Genomic DNA, 21350 nt, shown 5'->3' with positions numbered 1-21350 from the left:
TGAACAATGCCAATCACTTGTTTTTAAAATTTTAAAAGTTTAATCGTAATAAAATGGTTTTAAAAATAGTAATACTATTAGAGTAATAATAATTTGGACAATTTGAATTAGGACAATATGAGACAATAGAGACAAAGAGTTACGGACATCTGGGTATCTTTTTCTGGGCAGCACCAGCCCAAAAAAGGACCCACGTTAACAAAGGATTAACCCTTAAAAGCAGCAGCCTGTTGCATATTCATACACCTCATCCATGATGCATAAATTCCATTCAAACACAGGATTCTGTCTGGTCAGTGTCAGCTTCTTCCTCTGAATCCTGACAGCGCCTTCGAGGTGGGAAGAAGTTTGTTTCTTCTGATAATGGAGCAATAAATTCTTTTTCTCTGAAAGATTGAGGTGTCTTGTGGCTGCTATCTCACTACCAGTCCTTTCTTTAAAAAAAGTATCCTACATAACATAGTTTCTATTTTAACATTTTTTATAACCTAAAATTATATTTAACACATCACTTAAGAGAATTAACACAGCATTACTTTCCAACAAAACACATATAATATTCATTTTAATATTTGTGAAAAGCCAATCATAAAATACATGCATTTTTCACACTTTGCAAACCCTGGAGCCTCAGGGGCTGGGGCAGCAGGAGCTGCTAGGCTGGCCACTCACACTCACACCCACCTTTGTGTAGCTGAGTCAAGGTTTTTTTTGCTTGGAACAAAAGAAGAATCTTCATTTTGCTTCTTGGTGTCTGTAATAATTTCCTAGTAGCTGTTTGTGTTCATCTTTCTGCCCAGTAACTTGTCTGATATGTGAACTTGAGGAAAATACTCTGTGGTTTTCTGTGAAATGTAACTTGGTGTTTTTGTGAGGCATTCAAGACTGAAGAGCCTTGTGGGAAATTTGGAAATAATGCAATAACATCTAGTGAGGCAGCAAAGCCTGCAGATAACACAGGGAAAGTCTTGAAAGATGATGGATTTGTTTTTAACCACAGCACAACTGCTCCAGACTTGGGGATCCTGACTCAGCATTCCTGATGGGAACAATTTCCAGCAGTGAAAGGCAAGTTAGCTCTAGGATTCCCTGGAACAAAAAGATTTACTGGGCTGGAAAGGAATGGCTTCCCTTGCTGAGAGGAGGTGCAGCATGAAATGGAGGGGAAGGACTGAAATCCACAGTGAATGCTATGAAGACCCTTCCTGGTGTCTTTATTCCAGCTGAAGGGCCCAAAGCTCTTCTGCTTTCCAGGTCTCAGGGCCAGATGTGCCCCTGAGCCACAGCAGCAAGTGCCAGGCAGGGTTTAGGACAGAATTCCTGATTGCTTTGGGTGGGAAGGGACCTTGAAACTCATCTCATTGCCCTGCCACAGGCAGGGACTGCTTCCACTGTCCCAGGTTCCCCCAGGCCCCGTCCAGCCTGGCCTTGGACCCTTCCCAGGATCCAGGGGCAGCCACAGCTTCTCTGTGCCAGGGCCTCAGCATCCTCATTGTAAAAGTAATTTTAAAATATCTGATGTAAACTCACCCTCCTTCAGCTTAAAACAATCACTCCTTGGCCCTGATTGAGGAATGCAGGGCTCTGTGGCAGCTTTGGGGGTTTATGGAGTCTTACCTGAGGGAAGGCAGCTTTTAAGCAATATTTCTATTTATTTATTCATTTATTTAGTTATTTATTTTAGCAAAACACATTTGTGTATGTCGAAAGATGTATCATCTGCCATAAGAGTGTCATACCTGGAATATTATTCATGAACCAGATGGCATTTGTCTGCCTCTGGAGAGTTAATCTCCTGATCTGTTTGTCTTTTACCTGCAATTGTGTATTGCAGATGGTTATTTTAAGGGAAAATGATCAAACCCCCTCTTTTTACTTAACTAATACCACTAGAGTGCACATAGAAAATTTTGGTTTGCCAGCAAGATTCCTGGGACTGCCCCCAGTGAGAGAATTATCTGTGCAGGTAGCAGAATCTTTTCTGCAAAAGATTATGGTTAGGAGAGATCAGGCTGCTTTTCTTAAGGAGTCAAAAATGTTGCAATTCAGTAATTGCAGCTAGAAATAATTGCATCTACCTTGTTGAACAAGAGAATAGTTATGTTCAGTAAAACAGGGGTCAGTTGTAACCTTTCCAAGCCAGCCTTTTAGGGGATTTACTTTACTTTTGTTACCATGTGCCTGCTCTCACCTGCTGTCCTCCTGTGTTTGTGTGCTCTGTCCCCTCTCCCTTGCTGCCGTCAGAAGCAGCTCTTCGCTCCTGACAGGAACACAAGGAGTACCTTGGTGAGGAGCCAGGTGGGTTTTATTGCAGCCTGGGCATCCTCAGGAATGTTCTCTCGTCCCTGCTGTTTGGAATGAAACACAGCATGGCGTTGGTCATGTATCAGAGAGGGGACAGCTCTGTGAGGTGTGGCCTGAGCCACTTCTCCACGTCTGAGTCACTTCTTCTGTGGATGGCCGGAAGGAATGCCCCCTCCATGCTGGCCATGGGCCTGTGTTACAAGGTCTTGTAAACCTAAACCATCCAATTAAGAGCTGACACCTGGATTATTTCCCTTTTAACCCAATAACTGATCCCAAGGAGCCCACAATGTGGAGTTTTCTGCCCAATCACAAAATGCCACCCAAGCCCATGAAGAAGCATGAAGAAGAAACCCAGATTGACACCCTGTGCTCTCCATCTTGCTTCCATCCGCCACATACTAAAAATCCCAAAACCTGAATTTCCCACCCAAGTGTCATACCTACACTGCTCTCTATAATCTATTTCACACTTTTGTGGATTCCAGTCTATTCTGGAGTCTAGGAAACTTTCTCCATGAGTGAGGGTCAAAGTCAGTGCTGCCCTGGGGGTCAGGGCCCCCCAGAGCAGACAGGGAAATATTCCCAGTGCCCTGGGCTTCCACATCTTTCCACAGCACAGGGAGAGAGTCACTGTGAAGTGGAACTTGTTGGATAAAATGCACTCTGAGCTCTTATGGACGTGTGAAGTAGGGAGAGGATGCACAGGGTGAGTCCATGCCTTTTCCAAACTTGCTGGGGACCACTGGGGGAGTAAATCAATCCCTCAGGCAGGATCTGCACTGCCCAACTGAAGTTTAAGATATTGCAGAAGCAGGCAGTTTGGAAACAATTTAATAGATGAGTTAATCCAGATTTGGGTCGTGGGATTGGTTGTTTTCCATGTATGTGGTGGTGGTTTGTGTACAGAGGTTGGAAGGCGGCAGCTCTGAGCTGGGATGGAGCAGACCCAGGTTGCCATGAGGATGAGCACAGCAGCCACAGCTGTGAGAGGAGCTCCCAGCACAGCCCCTGCACAGAGGGCAGCCAGTGCCTGAGCTCTGGCACATGACGCATTTCCAGCAGGGATCAGAAAATGTTCACAGCCCACAGCTCTACCGGGAGCTTGTTAGGACTGCTCGCTGCAGCAGTGTCAGCACACTGAGGAAGGAGCTCAGCCTGGAGCAGGTAAATGGAAAATACTGGGATAATCAGGGGACTGTGGAGGCTCGGAACAAGAAAACAACACCTTGGCCTTATTTGGTGCAATAATTAAAAAAAAAAAATCAAGCGCTATCTGTGCATACCCAAGGAGGAGCACTAAACTTGTGGGCAGGATTGGCACAACAGCGAGGGATAGGAATGGGCAATGGATAAACACAGGCTGGAAACAAGAAATTTTAGCCACAAGATAGGCAGTGGGGAAGATCTTCCCTAGAAAGGGTTGAGAGGGAAAACCAGCCCAGCCCCAAAGTGGGACCAGTGAGGTCCCAGGTCAGATCCAGTGTTGTGCAGAAAGGCTTTACAAGAGTACAGGGAGGTGTTCATGGTTCATGGAGGTGCCAGACTGGAGCAGCTTCCTTGGGTGGAGGAATCCCTGCCTTGGGAGCTGAGGGCTCTCAGGGACCCTGTGGATGCTCTGCCCCAGGCATTCCTGGAGCACCAGGAGAGAGCTCTGGCGGCTCAGTATTCAGGTGGGAAGGTGCTTCTCTTCTTTTTAATGAACTGCCATGAGACAAAAAGGGGAGCACAGCTTCAGGTAACTCCATCACTCCGTGGGCTGGTACCTTGGTGTGCTGAGAGTGCTTCATCTCCTAGAAAAAAACCTGCCTTTTGCTTGCAGCCCAGGGTCCCATGTGCTCACCCACGTGTTGAGAAACAGCTTGCAGATCATTATCTGATTGGCACCCAGCCACTAAACTTCCAGTGACCTGCCTGCTGATATTATTTTGTGTGCTGCGTTCTCCTGACATAGCCTTGTTGAGCACGTTGTGTTGTTTTTGGAATAAATATGAGGGTAAACAGTAAAAGCTGCAAACAGCTGCCAAGGATGGAGGTGAAACATAAACTTTGTGGCTGGTGTTGGAAATAGGATCTTTGGTCTGGCTGCCCTCTCTGGAAAGGGGCAGGCTTGCTTGAGCAGTGCCAAAACAAAGCACACTTGACCTTTGCCACTGCTGGATGCCAGCTCAGAAGGCATTGTATGCACAATCTGGCTATTTTTGGATCTTGCCCCACAGGGAAAGTGCTGCAGGTGTGTGGCTTGGTGTATTTAGGAGGTATAGAGAGTTTGTGCAGTGGTCTAGGCCAGAGGTTGGTTTTCTATCCCAGCTCCAGCAGAACTAGTTGCTCTTTACCAGTTGTGTCCAAACTGAGGAGTCTGAGAGGCACTGACAGGACCAGTCTCCCACGAGTTAGTCTAATGTGCTTTTTAAATTAATCTAAACTTTTTGGTTTAAAAAAAATCTAAACCTTTTGGTCTCTGCAGTGCACTGAAATGCAGCACCAACACAATGAGTGTCGGCCATCTCTAAAATCACAGGGAGCTGGGGCAGCCTTTTGTGCCACACAGGGCTCATCAGATGTAGGACTGGCAGCCAAAATAAATCAGCAGAGCAGGAATTTTGAAGCTTTATCATTCCAGATCTGCCACCAGCCGGCTTGGTGACACTGGGAGAACCCTTTTGCACGTGTATTTTGTTGAGTTATAAAAGGTGCAAAGTTGGTCCTTCTCTCCATGCCGGGCCCAGCAGAGCGTGGTTGGTGCTGAGGTGAAGTCTCCTGACTCTTTGCTGAGCAATGAGGATGTTAACCATGGGTTTTTTGTGTCCTCATGTCCTGTTCTGGGTGGGGAAAGGTCTAACCAGGAATATGCAGCGAGCAGGAGTGGCTGATTAGCAAATCCCTGTCGTGTCTGTGATGTGACAGCAAAAGGCAGATTGCTGTTGCTGACTGCACTCCTGTGGCATTGAGGGTGGCCAGGCAATAAAAGTAAAACTGTAAATTGCACAGTAGGCAGCAAAGGACAAGAAAGAGGTGTGATTTGGGAGTGCTTTGTATTCCTGGTGTTTCTCCGGTGTTTATGAGCTGTTGATTTTCTTGTTTTGAGTGATGGGACCCTAGCAAAGAGTCTGGGGATTCCCTCCATGGCCTGGTGCCAGGGAGATCATGGAAGGTCAGCTCAGGTAAAGCCTCGCTGGGGAGCTTGACAAGCACTGAAATACTGCTGAAATGGAAATTTCAGTGTTAGAGAGTTTGGGTGGTTCTTTCTTCTGTTTGAAATATTGCTGTTGTTAGAGACGTTTCAGCCAGACCTGCTTGCCCTTGTCCCTGATATGGGAACAGCTAAAGCTTCACAGATCCCTTGCAAACCTTTCCACTTCCAGTTTAAATGAACTCATTATGTTTCAGCTTGGCAGCAATAAGAGGAACAACAGGGAAGAGGGGAAAAAATCTCAGAGTTAAAAGAGATTTCAAAAACACCTTAGGAAATGTTCCCAGCCAACCACAAACCCTCCCTGGGGATCCTATCCACATACTAGACCTCCAGCTGTGTATATCATACAGCTGAAAAAGGAAAACTTGGCCTCTGCAGTGCTTGGATGGAGAGCAGGCTGCTGTGGTGGAGTGCCAGAGAGCCTTGTCCTGTACAGCAAAACCTTCCCTGCTCAGGGCTAGGAAGCCTTTCAGGAAACTCATCAGAAAATGCACGAGGTGGGGATGGTAATGCCTTCCCCAGGCATCATCCAAGGGCATGCTGCTTTGCAGATTAATTCCTTCCCCGTGGCTGGGGCAAAAATATTCTGCTTTGCTGATCAATGGAGCCTTGCTGTGGGAAGAGCACAAAGTGTGTCCTGTTTTCATGGCAGTGGCACAGTGTCAGCAGTGTGTGCCTTGGGAAGAGTGTGTGCTCTGGCATCCAGGGCTCTGTCCCAGGCACCTGCACAGTGGGCCAGGGAAAAGTCAGGTGTGGGAAGGGAAGAGGGAAAATGTGCTTCCCTGCCTTGCACCAGGGTGTTCCTGCTCTGGTTTGGGCAGGGAACTTCCTTCCATCCAGTCACTCTGTACAAATGGAGATGCCTTTGGGTAGTTCTGGGGGGTCACATGCTGCTCTCAGTCTCAGCACTAAATTATGGCATTGACAGCAAGCTGAAGTGTGCATCCCAGATTTCCACCAGAATAACCCAGCACTGGGGTGGTCAGATCCTCTGTCCCTCAATGCCTGAGCTGTATTCCACATCCATGTCCCCTCCAAGGGGTCCAGACCTCTGAAGCTGTCCTATTCCCAGCTTGCACTGTTGCCCTAAAAATCAGCCAGCCCTATATGTTTAGGGCTTCAGGTGGATTAAAACAGTCAGCAGAAAAACTTCCCTTGGTTTTGGTTTGCTCTGGCTGAGCCAAATTTCGACAGGGAAATTCTCTGCAGAGAGCTGAATAAAATCAGGGCTTTTGGAGGCAGGAGGGAAGCATTTAATGAAAATAATTTAGTTTTCCATAAAAGCTTTGTGGTTTGAGTCTCATAGCATCAAGCTTGAAGGGTTTTTATTGGGGTTTGGAAGGGGTGGGGCTGTTTCTGGTGATGATGCTGAGCCTGGGGGAAAGGAGAGAAAGCATTTCAATCTGTGAGTGTGCAAGGCAGTGCCTTGGTTTCGTGCTGCTTTGCCATCTCATGAGTCACTTCACCCCCCTGCACCTCTGTGCTGCTCAGTGGAGTGACAGGGGTGATGCCTGTGCCTCGAGAGGATTGTCAGCTCTTTGCAGCAGTTTGGGAAATCTCATGGAAAGGAGCCTTAGAAGTGGAACAGATGGGTATCTGTGATCCAAATACTTGGTTGCTTCTTGCTCAGTTCCAAATTTGCAGCTGCCAGCAACTGCTGTGTGCCATCCATCATTTTGGAGCTGGTTTTGTGCAGGAATGCAGGGATGCACTGATCCTGGCCAGCAGCAGGCTGTTACCCTCCTGGTTTGGTGACCCCAACTCCTTGCTGGGCTCTGTGTCACCAGGGAAGTGCTGGGTCACTCTGGTCACTGCTGTCACAGGGCAGGTTTCTGTTGGTTGTGTTAATTATCACAGAATCATGACATTGTTTGGTTGGAGGAGAGCTTCTTGGCTTTTAAAGCCTCTAAAAACTCAGGCTGTTTTGGAGAACAGAGCAGGAGATTGCCAAGCACCGTGGTGTTGTCATCTTGTTTTCTCTGAGACACCCGTGCATCTCACCTGGGTGACAGTGAAGTCTGCTGCTGCCCCCTGTGCTTTAGGAAATCCAGTTTAGCCACAGAGATGCCAGATAGAATAAAAAAAGATAAATGCAGATAAGTGTAGATAAATGTAGATAAGTGTAGATAAAATGTTGTAGAGCTTTTCCTTCCCTCACCAACAAAACCTGAGTCAGGAGCTGTTCACTGCTCTGTTCCTGTGTAGATCTCATGGCTGTGCTCGCTGTGCTTTGCCCTCCACTTCCCTTGGTGGGGCTGAGAGGGGTTTGCAGCCCAAGGAAGAGCCTTGGGTGTGGAACTGGGAGTAGAAAGGTGCTGCTGTGCAGAGTCCCCTGCTGTGTGTGTGTCAGGGCACGAAGATCTGTTTGCTGCTGTGCCTGTGGTGCTTCTCCTCTGAGAGTGCTGGGGCTCTCTGGTGTCATTCCAGCCATGGAGGGCCCTGCCATGCAGCAGGTTGTTAGCATGCACAGCCATGCCCTGCCTGGCTCTCAGCAATCCCCTTTTCCCACTCCACTGCAGCCCCAGGATTCACTGTTTCGTGCCCAAGGTTTGTACACCAGCAAAACCCCGTGCCCCGAAGCTTGGCAGTGCATGGGGGTGTGCTGTGCCCTCAGTCTCTGCAAACAGCCAGAGTTTTCCCTGCTGAAAGGGCTTCCAGCTGCTCTGCACACACATTTCTGCATCTCCACTGCATCCTCACCTTGGATCTGACAGAAACCAGGCAGAGAGAGGTGCTGTGCTTTGGGCTCCTGCATGGCTGGAATGGCACCTGGGAATAACACCCTCAGAAACTGCATTGGGGTGCACAGGGTCTCTTAGCAGGTGTGCCCCTGAAATGGCTCATGCAAGGGAGATGAGAGGCCTTTTTGAGGCTGTTTGCAGATTATTGATGGCAGGGAAGTGTAACAGTTATGCAAAGGTTATGCCACCAAGGGAAACGTGGTATTTAGCTGTGTGATTGCCACTGAAATCCATTGCCCTTCTGGCTAAAGCTCCCCAAAGCTCTTTGAAAGTGTCTGGCATGTGTTCCCCGAGTGTGACACAGCAGTGTATAGGTCAGCAGAGGAAATTAGCCTGGATCATTGTGTGTGGCTGAGGGATGCCTCCTCCTGACAGGATGAATCACTGGGAGCAGCTCACAGCCTGGTTCTGGAGTGTCCCCTCTGTGTCCCTGCTCACATCCCAAGCTGGTTTGTGTCCCTCACTGGGCTGTCTGTGCCTTTAGCACCTCTCTGGCTGTGCATCTTGAGTGGTACAGTTGCTTTTCTGTAGCCTGCTGAAATGCAAGGAGATGCTTGCCATCCTCCCTAGCTTTGCTTTAAGCATCTTCTCTCTCCTTGCAGCCATTAAAACTAAAAGCCACGTGTTGTGCAAGTGGATTTTCTCTATATTAATGCTTTCAGGGACTCTGGGCCACTTCTTAGTGCAGCATGTGTGTGCATTGTTAGGAAGTGGAGTTGGGCTGTGAATTTACAATATGAAATGGCTGAGGTTTAAGCATTTGCATTTTCCCTGTGGCTCAGGAAGGTCCCAGTCCTAGCTGAGGAGCAAGTTTCTATAGCAGATTGTAGGAACCAGCACTGTCCTGCCCAGGTGTTTGTGCAGCAGGCAGAAGGGGTGGTTTTAATGAGCTGCTCTTATGAGCTGTGTGTTGGAATGGGGTGGGATTGATGGATTTTGTGTAAGGCAACAGCACACAGTCAATATTTGGGCCCAGCAGGTCAGTGCCCTGTGTGGGAGCCTGTCCTAGACCCAGTGAGTGCACCGGGGTCCCTCATCCCAGGAGTGCATCCAGAGCTGCCAGAGAAAGAAGGATGTGAGCTCGTGGCCCTGGTCTTTGGGAATCTCTGGAGTTTGCTCAGTGAGAAGCAACATGCAATGAGGGATTCTTGTGCATGATGTGACCCTTTTGCCATTCCAGCCTGTGCAGAGTGTGTGTCATGTCTGGCTTCCTTCACACAAAGGAAGGAATTCCTTTCCTTGAGGATAGGAATGCTGCCTTCTTGTTTTTCCATCTTGGAAGGCAAGGCAAGGTGGCAGGAGGGGGAACAGGGTGATGAGGTGGATGATATTTGGTGTAAAATGGAAGGTATCAGGTAAGGCATTGATGGGAGAGCATCTCTGGGGTGCTCTTTGTCTGTCTCCAGCTGTAGCTGCAGCATCAGCAGTGCCAGCACCACCCTGACAAGCTGGCCTTTCCGTGACACAGGATTTTGCTGTGCAAAACAGACCTAGGAGGCTTTTAAACTATTTCTCCTCCTTGCAAGAGGAGAAATAGCTTAAAAGCCCCCACAGATTGCTGTGTCATGGTTCCCTTCCTGCTGGCCGGTGGCCAGTGGTCCTCTGAAACCAGGACCACACTCTCCCTTCTCCTCCTTCAGCAGGTCTGGAGCTCTGGAGGAGCACCAGAGGGAGGTTCTGGGCTGCTCATCAAAGGAGGAGCTGGAGGCACTTCCCCTGAATGCTTCTCATTTTTTTGCCTGGTAAATGTAGGCTCTTCCAGAATAAATGAAGTTGTAAGTGTATCCTCAGGAACTGATTGAAAGACTGGCTCACCGTTTTAAGGTATTTAAAGACTTTAAAGACTCTCTCATTTGAAAACATAATCTTATTTTAAGACTCTGGATATTAGCAATGCAGTGCTTCCATTTAGGGAGGAAGGGGAGGAAAGGATATAATTGGGATAAAACAGAAAATTAAAAAAGAGCCCAGTAGTACCTTAGTAAAACAGATGGTCCTTTCTTCAGCCACACATAAAAGAGTTCTGCCTGTGTGGGGATTTAGATGTAATTACAGCTGCCCTTGGAGCTCCCTCTGATTGTTTGGAAGAACAAATTCTTGGAGGTCCACTGAAATCAAACCTTTTTTGTGTCCAGCTTTGTCTTGTCATGTGAGGGAGGTGAGGGGGTTCCTCCTTCCTCTCTGCTTCTCCTTTCTTCCAGCAGACAGCAATGAATGCTTTTTCAATGTCAACGCAGAAAGTGTATAAATGTTTGCATGTATAAAAGACATGAGAAACTTAAACCATCACAGAGAAGAACTATTCTTTCCCTTCTTCATTCTGATTGATCCTTTAAGGTCCAATTATTTTGGTGGGAGGGTGTGGAAGGAGCTGCCATTGATGATGGCCCAGTCAGCATTGTCACCTGCCATGGGACACATGTCACTGCAATGAGCAGGGGGTGTTGCCTGTGTCCAGTGGCCACTGCCACCAAGGAGCTGGGATTCTGCTGAGGGCACCCAGGGGCCTGGAGGGAGGAGGGATCACTGTAGGAGTGATCTGGGGTACAGCTCCTGGAGAGGAGTCCCACCTTTGGGACAGAGCTTCCCAGCAGCCTGGTGTGGTCAAGCTCCAGGGAGCTGGCTTCGTGCACATCATCATTTGGGAGCTAACAAGCATGAGGCATCCAGATGGCAGGAGTGTTGTGTGTATTGTAGCAGAGCTAATGCTGAGGCCCAGTGGTATAGCAATGTTCCTTGGGTATCAGTAGCGATGTTCTCTTCTAAAATGGTAATAAAGGGCACATTTGCTTATTAGTAATGAATGTCAAGCCATTCACTATCATGAAAATATCCTATTCCCATGACTTTGATAAATAGCTGCTGAAGCTCATGAATTTTTAACAGTAGTCCTATATTTAGGGGCTTTCAGTTTCTGGGTGAGATGAAAGGCGCTTCGGAGATGGAGTTCTGGAAACTCGTCTTCTGCAACCACTGGTACCTATTTAAAGCCAGTATTGTCTTTCTGATGTATGAACAGTATGTTGACATTGATTGATGTGATTTTTATGCTGGAGATTGGGCTCTAAGCCTGCCTGTCACCATAAAGCAAAATGCATAACTGCAGAGGGACCTGCTATGTACTTTGCTTCATCTGCATGAGCTGCGTGTTCACTTTTCCCCACAGTCACAGAATAAGCTGAACCACTTCTTCTTCCCTGTAGGAACCAGCTAGGAGGAAAAGAGGAAAGCAAAACTGAAATCTGTCAGTGGGACCCCAGAGGAAAGGGCAGGACCCAGCTCTGCCATGTGACACAGAGTAAAGCCTGGGTGTGGGTTTTCCAAAGATCTGGACCCTGATGGTGCTCGCTCTCTGGCTTGGTCCCCTCAGCAGCACTGAGCTCCCCCATCAGGGATGCTCTTCTGGACAAAATGAGAGTAAGAAGGAAGAATGGCACTATATAGATAATTACAAAGGAGACAAAAAATCTCTCGAGCTTCCTGTGCAGTTCAGAGGTGAGGTGTGGGGAACAGAAAGTGTGTGCTCTGTCAGGCTGTGCTGGAGAGCCAGAACCCCCAGTTTCACTGACCTCAGCCCTCTGAGGGCGCTGATTCCAAAGGGTGTTGTGACAGCCTTGCTGTGGGAGTCACATTGGTCCTTAGTCAGTGCTAATTGCTGGAAAGCAATTAGTTTGTTCAGACAAGGCTGTGGTGGTTCCCATCCATTGAAGATCTTGCTTGCTGCGTCCTCTCCTTTCCACAGCCATCCCCAGTTCCCATCTGACTCTGCTCAGCAGAATGGTGTGCAGTTGCCCAGACTCTTTTTAGAAATATTGTATTTCATCCCATTTCTTGGGACAGCACGTGTCTCAGTCTTCTCTGAGATGGTCATTGCCAGGTGCATGATGAATGCATGTAACACTGAGAAAATTGTTGAAATCTCAGCCTGGAGTAAGGGAATCGCTGGTGGCAGGATAATAAGGGGGCTGAGAAACCTCCCAGTTGAACCTGGACATTTTCAGCTACTGTATCAAAGTGCAGTAAAACTGGAAAAATTGGATTAAATAATGGCCAGACCATGAGCAGGTAACTCTGGGGAACCTGTCAGGTGTGAGCTGAGAGTCTGAGCTACGCTTGGAGGAGCAGAGGGGTGTTCAGAAATACCAGTGAACTGCAAAAGGAGCTGGAGATGTGATGAGGGCACAAGTAAGACCCCTGTGCTGTGGGTTTCAGCCAGGCAGAGAGCTGACTGCAGCTCTGTTCCAGAAGAGCTGGGCTTGTGGCTGATCCAAGACAAGCTGAAGCCAGCGATGTTGGATGCTTTGGAAAAGGTTAGCTGTCATCCTGAAAGCTTTGTCACCTAAAAATCCCTCCCATGCTAATGTTTACACCCCCAAGAATTCCCTTCTAATGTACTTTTATTGTTCTATCAAAGTAAAGAATTGCTCTAATTTCCTTTTATAGAAGCTTTAGGTAGGTGTAGCATTTTAACCTTGCAATCTTGGAATGGAAATTTTCCCTGCCAGTTTTACATGCAAAGAGCTAAATGATGGATGTCTGAAGTATGGAACTGTCTCTGATTTGCTAAACATAATTTCCATAAGATTTAAGTGCCTGAGCACTTTAAGCACCTTGTGTTGGAAATGGGAAAGGAAAATTGCTTCTGTTGTGGCTGAGAGGGAAAGGAACCAGATCCTCTGGGTGTCATTTAAGCTTAAATGGAAAATCCTAACACGTTTTGGGTCCTGTCCTGTGCTCCCCAGGGTGTCAGGGGCTCTCTGTCATAGCAGGGCTGCCCTGCCTTTTCAACCAACTCTGGGCCTCTAGAGGAGACAGGCCATGTGTCCTCATTATCCAGAACCAATCTCCAAATAATGGTAAACACTGATTACATCAAAGTAAGAAAATAGTTAATGGGATGCCTAATGTAAAATAGCAGAGATTGTAATAGCTTTAAGCATTTATACATTCAGTAGAGCTTAAAGCATATTAGAGCTGCTCCACAGATGAACCTGGACAGTTCAAATGTTGAAATTCATTTGCAGGCAGTAAATCCCTGCCCTGATGGCTTTGGGGGAGGCCTGGAGCAGAGGCTGCTTTGGCAGGAGGGCAGTGCTGGCTTGGGGGCTGCACTCTGTGACCTGTGAGGGCTTTTCCAGCCCAAAGGGTTCTGTGACTCCAGGGTCTCTGTCCCACTCACATCCTCCTCTGGCCCAAGGTGCTGTCCCTGTGCCACATTCCAGGTGCTCACAGTGGCATTGCCCTGCTGCTTGCCAAAGCCAGCCCGTGTTGAAGCTGCCTCTATTCCTTGACCATGTGTTTAAGCCACAACTTTAAACATGTTTCTGGCAAAATCCAAAAGTTTGGTTCTTTGCAGGAGGTTGTTTTGGGATTTTTTTTTAATATGCTCCAATCCAGGTTCCCACCCACCCCTGTATTCCCAGGGGAATTTGCTCCCCTCCTTTGAGCTCATGGCATCCCTGCATCGAGTACTTGGGATGCTGAGAGGTTAAAAAGTCCCTCCCTTTCCCACCCCCTCAGAAAAGCAGAGAGGTGACAGCAGCATCTCTTCCTTTCCAGGTGGCTTTATAGAAGTGCTTCTGTAAAGTTGCCTTTTTTGGTTAGCCTGCCCATGGATAGGAGCACAATATAAATATTTGTTACCCAAAATAAAGCTAATGAAAGAGGGACTGTATTCCATTCCAAATCAGAAGAAGTCTGGGAACTCCAGAATAGCTGTAATTAAGCCAGTAAATTATTAGGAATTTCTGGCAGTTCGTTTGAGGACAGGAACCAGCCAGGGATTTGTTCTTTTCTTGCTTGGTTTTTGTTCTTCTTGTTTGATTTTGTTAAGAGCCTTCCTTGTACCAGCTATTTCTGCCCAGAGTGCGTGGCTGATAATGGATCGCTTTGCAGGAGCATTGCATTTGTCAAGGGTAACATCTTGATCCAGCACCAGCTGTGGGGCTTTCACTCAGGTCTGTAAAAGTTGTACCACTGGCACTTGTGCTGATAGCTCCCTGTGCTGCCTCTCACAGGGAGCAATTGCTGCTCAGGATGGGGCACAGAGCAGAGCAAAATCTGCTGCAGAATCCCAGAAAGGTTGGAAGGGACATGAAAACCTGTACAAATGGCACGCCCTGATATGGACAGGGACACTATCCCAGGGTGCTCCAAGCTGCATTTAACCCGGCCTTGGGCACTTGCAGGGATCCAGGGGCAGCCCCAGCTTCTCTGGGCAGCCTGGTCTTTTTCTTCTCACAGGGAAGAATTTCTTACCCCTGCCCTCTGTCAGCTTAAGCATACATTATATATATACATATATATATATATTTAAAATATTTTTTGTATCTATAAAAATTATATAAAAAATATAAGCAGCTTATATAGATACATTATATATATTATATAAAATATAGATAATATATATAGTATTACATATATATATTTTATATATTATGGTCTATATAATATATAGAAGATATATTTTATATTAGATATATATTATATATTATATATTATATAATATATATTGTAATAGAGCATATATTTATATATATTCATATATAAATATAAAATATATATATATAAACGTATACTTACATATAAATATAAATTTATATCTAGTATGTATTATATATATAAAATACTATATATACTATATATACTATATATATATATATGTATATATATGTATATGTATAAGCAGCCTAACTATAGCATGGTCAAGTGAAACACGGGAAGATAAAAGCTCAAAGATCCTGGGAAACAATTGCCAGATTCTTGCTGTGACAGAAATTAGTTCCTGTACTGAACAAAGGAAAGTATAACCTTCTCTTTAAAGGTCACTTTCTGCTGTTATTTGACTTAAACTCTCTCTGACCCATATGCTGTAGCATATTATTTATTATTTCTGATTTCTCCCCCATTTTTGCTAAGATATATGTGCTTGTTGTCCTTGGATCTCGATGCACCTCTGACCTTGCAAGCAACTCATTTGCACTGCAGCCAAGGCAGAACCTTTTTGACTTCACAAGGGCTCTGCTTGTGTTTAGGGGTTTGTTCCTTCAAGGCTGTGCTTCCTGCAGTGGAGGAAAGCACCAGGAGAGTGTGTGTGCAGCTGGCATAGGGAAAGAGCCCCATGATGGAGCAGGACTTGATTCTGAGGAGTGAGGAGTGTGCAGGGCTGGGCTTTTCACGTGCTTCTTTCAAAGGAGATGCATTTTGCACTTTCTGCACAGTTCTGAACATGTGAAATTCTGGAAAATTGTCAGCCAGAGGTGTAAGGAATGACAAGCTGCTCAGATTTTGGGGACACCCACAGAACCATGCATGCTGTGGCTGTGTGCATGTTTACACCCAGGTAAAACAGCCCTCCAGCCTGGCCAGAGCCGCCCTCCCTGGAACTGGTGCTGAGAGGCAGCAGTGGGGCTGCTCCGTGGGTGCAGGGCCCTGGGAGCTGCTCTGGCAGCTGCTTTCAGGCTGGGATTTCTCTCCACAGTAGCAGGGAGTAATGTTTGTTCTCACTTCCCATGCAAATGAGCTGCCAGCTCTGAATTCCCCGTGGTGCACAGGGTTCACCATCTCATATTCCTCCATCTCCTCCCTCCTTTCTTCCCCCAGCCCATGCGTAAGTTACTCAGTAGAAACACAGACCTCTCCCATTCTGTTCACACCACACCTGCTCTGTCTGGAACAGGTACCTGGCCAGCCTCAGTGGCTCCAGCAGGGATGCTCCCACCCCTCTGCCTCTTGCTGCCACCTCTGTTGGGTGACTGTCCCCCAGGGGCCAGGCACAGAGCCTGGAAAAGCCCCTGCAAGGTGTGGGATGGTGTCTCTGGGCATGCTGCGTGATTTACTGTGGGCTCTGTGCCCCGTGCTGCTTCAGCTGCTGCTTTGCAGCAAGGTGGAGGCAGGAGTGAAACATTAGCAAAATGTTTTATTATTGATGTATCACCATTGTTTGGCTCTCTTTGCATTTTGGCTTATGCCACTGCAATGTAAGCACCATTTTCACTTAGTAGAGAGTAAAACATTATTTTTATATATATATATATATATGTGTGTGTGTGTGTGTGTGTGTGTATGTATTTATATATTTATATATTTGTATATTTATATATAATTTTATATTTTATATTTTTATATCAAATATATTATATATATTTACATATATATTATATTTTTATATATTACATATAATATATTATATGTAATATATATTTTATTTTAATATATTTATATATATATTATATGTATTATTTATATATTATATATTTAAATTTATTCTATATTTATATATAGAATATATATGTTATATTATATATATTTATATAAGTAATATGTATATTAAATATATATTAAATATATATATTATATATTTAAAGGTACATATATATGTGTGTGTGTGTGTGTATATATATATATATATATATATATATATATATATATATATATGTCATAGGTGACAACAGCAGAATTCATAGAGAAGGAATTGTGAGGACAGCATGAGAAAACGAACCAAGGCTGTAAATTTGTGAGTTTTCTGTGCTGGTAACTCACTGACCAGGCTGAACATCTTTCATTTCTTAAAGCTGTGGGAGATTTCCCAAGGGTTTTCTTGTCCCCAGAGTAGAAACACTGGCTAGCAATATAAAGACTTCCTAAAAAGATAAGTGGATGTCGCAGCATTTGGAACTATTGCTCCAGTACAGTGCTGGATTTTTGGAAAAGTAATCCTTTTGGAGAGGTGGGAACATTAAATGAGAGAGGGAAAGGAGGAGCTTGGAAGAGGGTTGTGAAAAGTGCCACCCCCAAGGAAAGGTACAGCAGCACCTTCCCTGCACACCTGGCCTGGGCAGAGACAGGTTTGTGTTGTGTCAGCCAGTGCAGAACCTTCTGTGAGTCACCTCTGGCCTGGGCTGAACAGGGTTCCAATTTTGCACATTAATTGAGAATAACAGGACAAGAATTAATTCCAGCTCATTGTGTTATGACTAAAATAACTTTCTCTTGGCAGGTGCAGATCCAGACTCTGAATCTGGCTATACCCTTTTGATGGTATCCCCAAAAGGTGTGGGGTCCGTGTGCTGCACAGCAGCCTGTCAGAACACCTGGGGTCAAGTGCAAAACAGCACAGCTTCTCACACCTAATGCTCATCTGTTCCTGCAATATTTAGCTCCTTTTTCAAGGCCAATCCATACCTTGCTAATGGCCATCTAATTCCAGTTATGTGAATAATCCTTATATTCATTCACAGTTCTACAAGTTGCCCCAGTGCAAGGTAGAACTGCTCCCTTGAAAGAGTGTTGTTCAACACTCTTGGTTTCCAGGGAATGTGACCCTCAGGAACTGAAAACTGAGACTGAGTTGTGTATGTCCAAGGGCTGGAACCCCCTGGGAAATGCACCAGGAATTGTGCCTGATGCCCACAATGCAGGAGCGAACTGGGGAGGTGCTAAATAAGCTCTGTGAAGATCCTGCCCTTCCCCTGCTCCAATCTGATACCTGCCAAGTCTGCAGGACCAGAGTGGATTATCAGGCAGAAGTCTTTTATTCTTTGAGTTTAGGTTCGTTGGCAGGGTGGTTGGGGTTTTTTCTGTGCAATCAAAATAAACCTGGCAAAATCTGCACCTATTTTCTGACAAAGGCTGGGGACGCTTTTAGTGAAATAACAAACTGTCTGGGCTTTTATAATCCACTAAATAGGGCAGCTGTTGTTGGAGTGGTGTTCCAGCAGCACCCTTTATTTCTTCTTAGAAAGGAGCTCCTGTGTTTTGCAAAGCTCTCCTCTTATCTGTACTCATCTGCACCTGATGCAGCTAATAAAAATGCAGCAGATTTCAGATTTGCATACATTAGTTTATAATTGCATGTTTCCCAATGTAACCCACTGAATGTGTTTGTGTTGGGGATGATGTTGTGGAGGATGTGCTGATGGACATTTTGGATTTTCTCTGAATAGCAGGTGCATTTCCTGCCTGAGGGAGCACTGGGCATTTCTGCTGTGCGCAGGAAGGAGGGCCAGGATTCCCAGCCACTACCCGAAAGACACCTTATGCTATTTTTGTACTGTTTCTTCCCCATGTGCCTTTACCTTAGGTGCACTTCAGGCTCCTTGAACCTCCCAGAGACTCTTGATAAAGGGATTGTATTTTTATCATCTGTCTGTAATGAATGTAAAGTCTCAGAAGCAGCTGCAGGAGGAAGGGAAGCACACACACGTGTATTGGCAAACAATTCTGCATATTGCTGCAGGCACACCTCCCTTGTGTTTTCTGTGGTCAGGAGTTTTTCTTAAAGCTTTGAGGGAAACACTGGATTTTGACATAATGATGTTTTGCTGAGGAAGGATGAATCCTTTCCACCTCATTTACCTTTGCTGTCTCTCAGCTTCCACAGTGTTTTGTGTTGCTTGTTGGGGTTTTCCTCACTCCTGTCCTTGTGCTGGTACCTCCCTGACTACTTCCTTAGGCTGCACACCTAACACAGGGGTTTCTGGCAACCTTTGGCAGTTCTAACACAGCAAATGTGCTGGGGTGGGAAGGGAAGGCAGCCTGGCAGGACTTGTTCTGCCTTGGAAGGAAGGAGTCACAGCTCCTGGAAGTGGTCACAGCTCCTGGTGGGTGAGTCCTGACTGGTGATGAAAAGTCACAGGCATTGCTGGTTCTCATAAAGGAGAGGGTATTGCTGTGTTCCTCTGTTGTGGATATTTTAAAGATGCTTCTGCTAATTTGTTAGGACTCCTTATAGAATTTTCCAATCCATAGGAATACAATTAACAGTAATAAGCTGAGCCTTTGGGTAAAAGATTGTATGTAAAAAAGAATGGTTTCCTCCTCTGGTGCAGTGCCTGGGTAGAGCTGTTGCTTGCATGAGGAGCAAAATTAAAATGCAGCTGCCTTTTGCTCAGTTATTGCTTCAGAGGCAGCAAAACCAGGAGAGTGAGCTGGATTGTTTTTCCATTTAATCTTCTGTGCAATTGCTAATTAAGTCCCTATTGCTGGAGCTTTATTAATGCTAAAGATGTGAAAGGCAGAAGGAGCCTGCTAAAGATGTGAAAGGCAGTTTGATTTTTTCCAGCTGATGGCTGAATGTGAAGAACTGACCATTAGAAGAAAGCTGTTGTTTCAAAATCTGGAATTACTGAGAAGCGCTTGAATGCTAGACCATCATCTTCACACTGGCTTTTTGATTTATAACCCAAAGCCATTCCTGCAGCCTAATTGCCAGGCTGTTCTTAAGAGCTTTATAATCCAGTTAACATCCAGAGCAGTAATAAGGCATTTGAGCAAATGGAGGGAATTTGTCTTTTGGTGACTTGCAACAGTGCATTTGCAGCAAAGGCTGTGAAATGCTTGCTGTGCTCCTCTCCATGGTTCTCTGGATTGCTGGGCAGTGGGAACAGAGCTGCCAACCCCTGCAGGAGATGTTGCACCTGCTCTGAGTGCTTCCCTCGAGGAAGGAGCCGTGCTGTGCTCCAGGGGGGCATCTGTGGGTCACAGGGTGGTGCTGGCCGCAGCAGGAAATGGCACAGTAAAATTTGGGGAAGGAGGTGCCTGAGTTCAAGGTAAGCTGAGCCCCAGGGAGGTGAGGCAGAGCCTGTGGCAGCGGCTGCAGGGCTGGGTTGGGCGCCTCTTGCTGTGTTACTGAGCAGCTCGTGGGGTGGGTGTGAGGAGCTGATTAAACATCTGAGCTTTCTTTCCCCCCTCCCTGCTTTTTGCAGCTCTCCATGAGTTCCCCAATGACATCTTCACCAACGAGGACAGGAGACACGGAGCTGTTGTCCTGCACGTCCTCTGTGTAAGTGTTGTGACTTTGCCTTTCTTCTCCTGCTGGCATGGACAGGGCCTTGTGTGCTCACGAGCTCTGAAGTTATTTTCTCTTCAGTGCATTTTCATCTCCTGGATGGACTGTGAAGTCAGGGATGTGATGTTTTTTGTTCTTGGGATCTTCTGATATAAAGGAGTCTATAATGGAAGGATGGTTTAAACTTGCTTCCCATTTTTATTTTTTCTGTAGACACCATCAGAATGTCAGGCCACAGTAAAAAGAAAGTTGTTTCTGAAAATGGGACAGTTTAACATCTTTAAGATGAAAACAAAATGCCAGAGAGCTAAAAGATACAGGAGTTCTGCAAGAAGTAACTCTGGGACTCTGAAGTTTATGGGATGGAATAATTGACATAGAAATATCCATGGCATTACATGGATTGGAAAGTTTGCTTTATCAGCTCTTTGAGTTACATCAGAGGCATTCTTAAGCAGCCAAGAAAATACCTGCTCCTAATGCACGTTTAGAAGCTTTCAACAATTTTTAGTCAAATACTTTTAACAATTTTTAGTCAGCTTAAATGAGCAGTCACCATTAGCTGTGAGAAGTGATTCATGATTTCTTTTTGAGCATAAATTAGATTGCATTGTGTATTTTAATGTGAGCCCTCTGTGTAAGGATTTTATTTTGGCTAAATAGCTGCAGAAATTTGTTGAGTAACGTTGCTATTGACCGTGCCTGGCAAGTTCAAGAATCTCAAGTTTCCATGGGAACATGGAGCTTTGAAATGTTTTGGAAACTGAGCACTGGACCCGAGCTGGATTTTATATCACCAACAAGAATACTCCTAAAAATTCATATATAAATTCAGTTGTGAATATGCCCTTAACATGTACCAAAATGGAGTCTGGAGGACTGAACTGTCTAGTTCAGAATAAAGAGAAAAATCTGTTTTTAATGAGAAGTAGAAAAGCATCCACTGTCCCAGCAGAAATGTACTCAGTTTCTTCCCTGCTAGCAAACAGCAAGGCAGCTCCCTCCATCCATTGTTCCATGGGTGCTCCATTGTTCTCTGCAGCAGTTTGGTGGACTTAGGAAAATTTACTGACCACTCTTTGTCTTGTGGTCCTTGAGGTGCAGGACCTGGCTGGATTCAGCCTCTCCAGTACTGAGATAGCTGGAGAAAACCTCTTATCAAAGTAAAAAATTATACTCAGATAAAACAGAAAATGTTAGCATTTAACAGCCTGCCTCTAGTCTGGGTTGGAAGGGGTGCTCTGAACCTCCAGTTCTGTTTTTTACCTCCCAGAAATAGTTACCAAATGTATGATGAAATCAGAGCAGAAGCAGAAATGCA

General features: G+C 45.7%; 1 protein-coding gene across 2 annotated transcripts in view; it reads left to right on the top strand.

The window, feature by feature from the left end:
• Window positions 1-21350, top strand: part of SLC24A3 (solute carrier family 24 member 3) — a 109072-nt gene that overhangs the window by 33095 nt on the left and 54627 nt on the right. For both annotated transcript variants that reach the window (XM_063152673.1, XM_063152672.1), the window contains exon 3: window positions 19947-20023. The gene's annotated coding sequence lies outside the window, so the exon portion shown is untranslated. The remainder of the gene's footprint in view (window positions 1-19946; window positions 20024-21350) is intronic.

Source organism: Melospiza melodia, chromosome 3 (genome assembly GCF_035770615.1).
Source record: "Melospiza melodia melodia isolate bMelMel2 chromosome 3, bMelMel2.pri, whole genome shotgun sequence".
Classification (NCBI taxonomy): Eukaryota; Metazoa; Chordata; class Aves; order Passeriformes; family Passerellidae; genus Melospiza; species Melospiza melodia.
The sequence above is the reverse complement of the archived record's forward strand: the minus strand, read 5'-3'. Positions and strand labels throughout refer to the sequence as shown.